The sequence below is a fragment of the Neofelis nebulosa genome, chromosome 12, assembly GCF_028018385.1.
Source record: "Neofelis nebulosa isolate mNeoNeb1 chromosome 12, mNeoNeb1.pri, whole genome shotgun sequence".
Lineage (NCBI taxonomy): Eukaryota > Metazoa > Chordata > Mammalia > Carnivora > Felidae > Neofelis > Neofelis nebulosa.
The window spans coordinates 49,118,840-49,124,952 of NC_080793.1; positions in this window are offsets into that span (position 1 = coordinate 49,118,840).

The window sequence follows — 6,113 nt, forward strand, 5'->3', positions numbered from 1 at the left end:
CGTATGTTACGCTGCGCGTGTGGTATAAACGTGTCGCGGCCTCCGAGCTCTCCTCCTCAATTCGTACTTTTTCTTTAAGATTTGTACTTCCTGGCTTCTGCCTTTGGAATAACAATGAAATGCGGCTTTTGTATGAATTGAAAAGAAATGGGGCAGTAGAGAAGGCGGAGGAGGAAGATGCTTAACACTTTGCCTCAGTAAAGCACGTTAGCTGTGATTTCTATCCGGCACAACATAATAACACCTCAATTATAACTTGGGTTCATATTTTCAAATTACTAATCACTTGAAACATACATCGTGTGTCTCTCAGTAACCAAACTGTGACCCCGCTATGTGAATAACGTAGCCTAAATTTTGTCCTCAAAATGCAATTCCATCATCAGTAATTGTTTCCCGCTCACACATCTTTACGTGGCTATACAACTTTCCAATGAATATGCATACTATAGTTTCCTTTGCCCATTATTTGCTCCTGAATATATATAACTTCTGGTACTTCATTCTTTTATAGTCTCTAATAAACTTATAAAATCTAGGCACAAAACTTTCCCCCGTTTTTGGATAAATCCTAAGGATGGGACTTAAGACATATAAAAATGTTCCCAAAATGTGGTCACCAGCAATGTTTGTGCATTTCCCCTCTATTTTTCCCTTTATGAATATATTTATTAACTTGAATTTCTTTCGTAGTAAACTTAAATTTTGGCATATGAATAAATGTACATTGTGACACAATTTCTTCCAATGCTTTCCATAGTCTGAAGGGATTCATGTCTTTTAAATCTGTCTAGTTTCTTTATGCATATGCAAAATAGTAAGAATATAACATTTTATTATACTCTATTTTCATGTAAAAGATAGCAACCTATAGTCACTGTTCTGCACCTACTTTTTTTTTCACTTGGAGATCTTCCCATGTTTGTAAATAGAGAACTTTATATTGTTTCCCTATAAATGGTTGTATCATAAATTATTTAACCAATCCCCTACTGATGGACAGTTAGCTGGTTCCAATCGTTTTCTTTTGTTTCAGTAGATGGCAGCAAGTTCCAGAAGGTTCAGACTGCCAGTGGCCTCCACCAGATGCTCCAGCATATCTTAAACATGTTCAGCATAAGAGGTTGGTTGGATTGAGACTGACCTGAAAATATTCTTTACTGGACTTCATCAGCATTGGGAAGTCTTGGAAACCTGCTTGGTGCAGGAGTTGGCGATAGAAAGACTCCCCTGAGCAATGAAGACTCCATACTGGCTGTGAAGAAGGACTTCCAAGGAATCAGTCTCTATCTGAAAAAGGAAGAATAGAGCTACTATTTTGACAGTTGTCAGAGCAAGAAATGATGAGATCTCTTATCAAGTTTGCAAGAATGATTAAGAGCTAAGGAAACAGACCTATGCTCTTTTATTTGTTTGTTTATTTATTTATTTGTTTATTTAGAGAAAGAGGAGAGAACTAGTAGGGTAGAGGGGCAGAGGGAGAGGGAAAGCATCTTTAAGCAGGCTCCACACACAACGCAGAACCCAATGTGGGGCTCGATTCCATGACCCTGGGATCATGACCTGAGCTGAAATCAAGAGTGGGTCTCTTAACCAACTGTGCCACCCAGGTGCCCCAGACCTGTGCTCTTAATAAAACAATTAGTATGGAGGTGCTTGGGTGGCTCAATTGGATAAGCGTCAAGACTCTTGATTTCAGCTTAGGTCATGATCTCAAGGTTCATGAGATCAATCCCTGTGTCCGGTTGTCTGCTGACAGCACAGAGCCTGCTTGGGATTCTCTCTTTCTCTCTGCCCCTCCCCAGATCTCACATGCACTCCCCCCACCTCAAAATACATAAATGAACATTTAGTAAAAACAATTACTATGGACAGATACACTTCATCATACTCCCACATGTTTAGTCATTTTGAAAGATTTCATCATGAAATAAATCAAATGTGTCACATTTATTGATAGTATTAAGCAACTATAAAGTCAAAACACCCAGTTCATAGGAGGCACCAGCCCATCATAAATGACTTTATTCATGTACTTACCTATTTTATTATATTTATTGTTTTCAATATTTTTGCTTGTATGCTGTTATGCTCACCTGTACATCATACTAGTTATACAGTGGTCACCTTTATATTTTTAAATTATTCTCTTTGTTCTGTTTAAAGTTTTACTTTCAAATCTTTTTGTATTGGTTTATTTTTAATAAATAAATACCAAGACTGTTTTTGTAGCTTAATTAAAGGTACAGTTCATCCATTCATTTCATCCAAACTACATGTAATACTTAAGTCTCTAAATCATAGGTGCTATGCCTGCCTTCAAGATAAAAAGCTGAATAAAGAAAACCAAGTGCCATCCCTCTTGGAACTTTTCCTTTTTGTTGGAAGGAAACATGAAAGTCTTAAGCAATCAGTTAATTAATTTCAACTACATTATAGACTAACACAGAAAGCAAAAGAAAAGTAGCATCTATCACCAGAAACTGGAGGATGCAAAAATACTAAGCCCTGATATCTGTTGCACGGTTCTAGAATTTGCAGAGTGCTATGGCTAGAAATGTTAACTTGGCAGCTGAAGTATACCTGGTCCCTAAATGCTAAGGAATGATTGAGGTCTTTTAGACATAGAAAATAGAAAGCCTACCACAAATTGAACCATAGGGACCTTCACAATTTCATGGGGGAAGAGAATAAGGAGCCTGAGAATGACACTGGAATGGAGGCAGCACAATAGGAGGACAAGCAGGAGACAAGGGTGATGAGAGGTGTTTAAGGCAAGAGATATGTCAAAAGGTGATGTCTTGTCTTCAGGGAAAGTGAGGTTTGGCAGAATTCGTGCTCCAGAATCCAGATCAGAGTGTATTGACTGAGGGTAAATAAGATAAGAGGTATTGGAGACAGAGTGGATAGAAACTATTGACTGAGGGTAAATAAGATAAGAGGTATTGGAGACAGAGTGGATAGAAACTTTTCTTGAGAAGGTTTATCTGTGAAGGAAAGAAGAGAAATAGGGAAGGACCTGAAAGGAAAAAAATTGGGATAATAAAAAGATAAATTAAAAAATTTTCAAAATCAGGTGCAACCTTTTTACAAACATTTTGGGGGATAGAGTTCCAGGAATGGATGTAGTGGCACCAAGCGTATAAAATCAATATTTTATTTCTTTTAAATAATTGCTTATTTAATAGGCTAAAATGTCAGGCATCACTGTTCAATCATGTTTATGTACTCGTGGGCTAGAATGTTCTTTCATTTGCTTTGTTTGCTAGTTTTAGTTCTCTTTATTTGGGTTTCATTTTACGACATTAACTAGTTTTGTACTGTCCTGATGAATTTTGTTTTTATATATCCTTACTTCTGAAAAGTGGGTATAAACCTCATGCAGATTGTGGCTACAGTCCTATGATGTACCTCTTTGTCAGTTTCTTTTTTACAAATAACAGCCCATTTTCTTTATATTTTCTCTGAGTGCCGGTGTGTTGAATGTGTAGAACACCAGTACTCTCCGTCCTCATTCCTCCATAGATCTTATGAATTATCAGTTCCCATTTATATTTTAAATACTTCACATTTCTTTCTTCTTCTTCTTCTTTTTTTTTTTTTGAAGTCTATTTATTTTGGGAGAGACCACACGTGTGCACAAGTGGGGGAGGGTCAGAGAAGAGAGAGAGGCAGAGAGAGAGGGAAGAGAGAGAATCCCAAGCAGGCTCTGCACCATCCTTGTGGAGCCGGATGCAAGGCGAACTCAGGAACCTCGAGATCATGACCTGAGCTGAAATCAACGGTCAGATGCTCAACCAACTGAGCCACCCAGGTGCCCCCCTTCACATTTTTTTCTATATTCCATTAGAATTTTGTTTATTTTTGGGGCGCCTGGGTGGCGCAGTCGGTTAAGCGTCCGACTTCAGCCAGGTCACTATCTCGCGGTCTGTGAGTTCGAGCCCCGCGTCAGGCTCTGGGCGGATGGCTCGGAGCCTGGAGCCTGTTTCCGATTCTGTGTCTCCCTCTCTCTCTGCCCCTCCCCCGTTCATGCTCTGTCTCTCTCTGTCCCAAAAATAAAAAATAAAAAAAGTTGAAAAAAAAAAAAAGAATTTTGTTTATTTTTATCTATGATTTGCGATGAGCATCTAAATCAATTTGTGTCTAGAGTGCCAGGCATTTATCCCATTACCATTTACTGGAAAGCTCTTTTCTTCTGTATTAACATCTAATTCTAAACTTAATTACTACTGATAATATGACCATATCTGGGATTGTTTTCTTCATTGTTCTGGCCACCTGAGTTCCCTTACTGTCACCATGTTTACATGTGTTGTAACTGTATTATAATCCAATTCCTTGTCTGGTAAAGCTAGATATGTAAAAATGTTTCCTGTTCTATTCTTCGATATTTTTGCTTGGTTATCTTTCCTGATTAACTTCTGAATTGTTCTACAGAGGTCAGCATGGGTCTTATAAAAATCATGAAATTTTAGGGGTGCCTGGGTGGCTCAGTCGGTTGAGCGTCCGACTTCAGCTCAGGTCATGATCTCGTGGTCCGTGAGTTCGAGCCCCGTGTCGGGCTCTGGGCTGATGGCTCAGAGCCTGGAGCCTGCTTCCATTCTGTGTCTCCCCCTCTCTCTGCCCCTCCCCCGTTCATGCTCTGTCTCTCTCTGTCTCAAAAATAAATAAAACGTTAAGAAAAATTTTTAAAAATCATGAAATTTTATAATGTTACCATAACCATCCTGCAGTGAATATAAAATTCTGAGAAACTTCCTTCACCAGATGGGCAAATGAAGCTGCATTAGCGAATTTCTCTTTCACAAAAATCTAAGGTAGGGAACAAAGAATAGATTAAAGCATCAGAAAGTACAAATGTAACCACTAAAAAGAGAAGCCCAAGGAAAAAGAGAAAGAATAATTTTTCAAGTAAAAAAAAATCGATTAAAAAACCAGAAATCCAACGTAAAGAATCACCCATAACTCACTAGGGGAGATTCAACTTGCAGATTCTATGCAGGGTTCTGCATGGAACACCCCTTCTGCTCAGAAACGACTCAGCTTCCCAAGTTGTGGTTTTCTCAAATGGAAAATGGAGTAAAAAATATTTGTAGAGCTGACATAAGTACATTTACAGGCTCTTAGCCACCCCTTCCTTGGGGTTAGCACTTAATAAGTGGTAGCTATTTTCTTCATTTTCTCCATTACATGTCTTTTCCTATAAACTGGTTTGAAACTATGCCATCTCGCTCTTGATAGCTGACAAGTCAGCTGAGTTCTAGCAATAAACCTGAAGAAAATAAGCAGGCATCGCATCAAAGACGTGTTTGATTTCTGTGCAGTCAGCACAGTCAGCGTCTTACATCAGTATCTGAAATTGGGAGGAGGCTCCTAGCCCAGGATGGGGAAGATGTACCTGATTCTTTTGCTGATTCCAGCACCTGATACCTCTCCCTCCTTTCCTGGATCTATTATTCCCTTACCTCCATTTTCACACAAGTTTCCTTCTTCATTCAGCTTGTCAATTACCGGGGAGCCCTCCTCCCGCGCTCCCCTTCCTCACACTGCCCTTTCAGTACAGCAGCTCCCTGTTCTGTTGTGGTTTCTGGCTGAAAGGTTTCCCAGATGAACACAAAGAAATAGTTGAATGATATTTCCAGATTTTGTAAAAAAAACATATGTAAGAGAAGTCTTCCTTTTTTATGTCGAATACGTTTGAAGAATGAGGGCGGCCAGCCCATGTAGTTCAAAGGAAACAGAAAGCAGGATGCAGTCACTGTGTGGGCTAATAAAGCTCTGGCAGGAAGAGCCCACGATGGCCAAGTACGACAGGGCCAGACACCAAGTCTGTGGAGGGCAGGCTTTTCTGGTCTGTGTAGATGTGCCTCTTTGGGGGGAATTTTCCTCTGGAACTGATAAGAGGCTCTTTCCTAGCAGAAATTGATCCTCATGTTAGGAATAAGCCTCATGCCATAGCTTTCATTACAGAAGATGAGTCTTCACCTTTCAGCAGGGCCTGAGGCAGCTATAGTGAGAGCAAGAGGGTGCAAAATGTTTCCTTTCTCCAACCTGGTGTGCAAACTCAGGGCCCCTGATTAATGACCCGCTCCTCGTACTGTCTGACGCTAGGA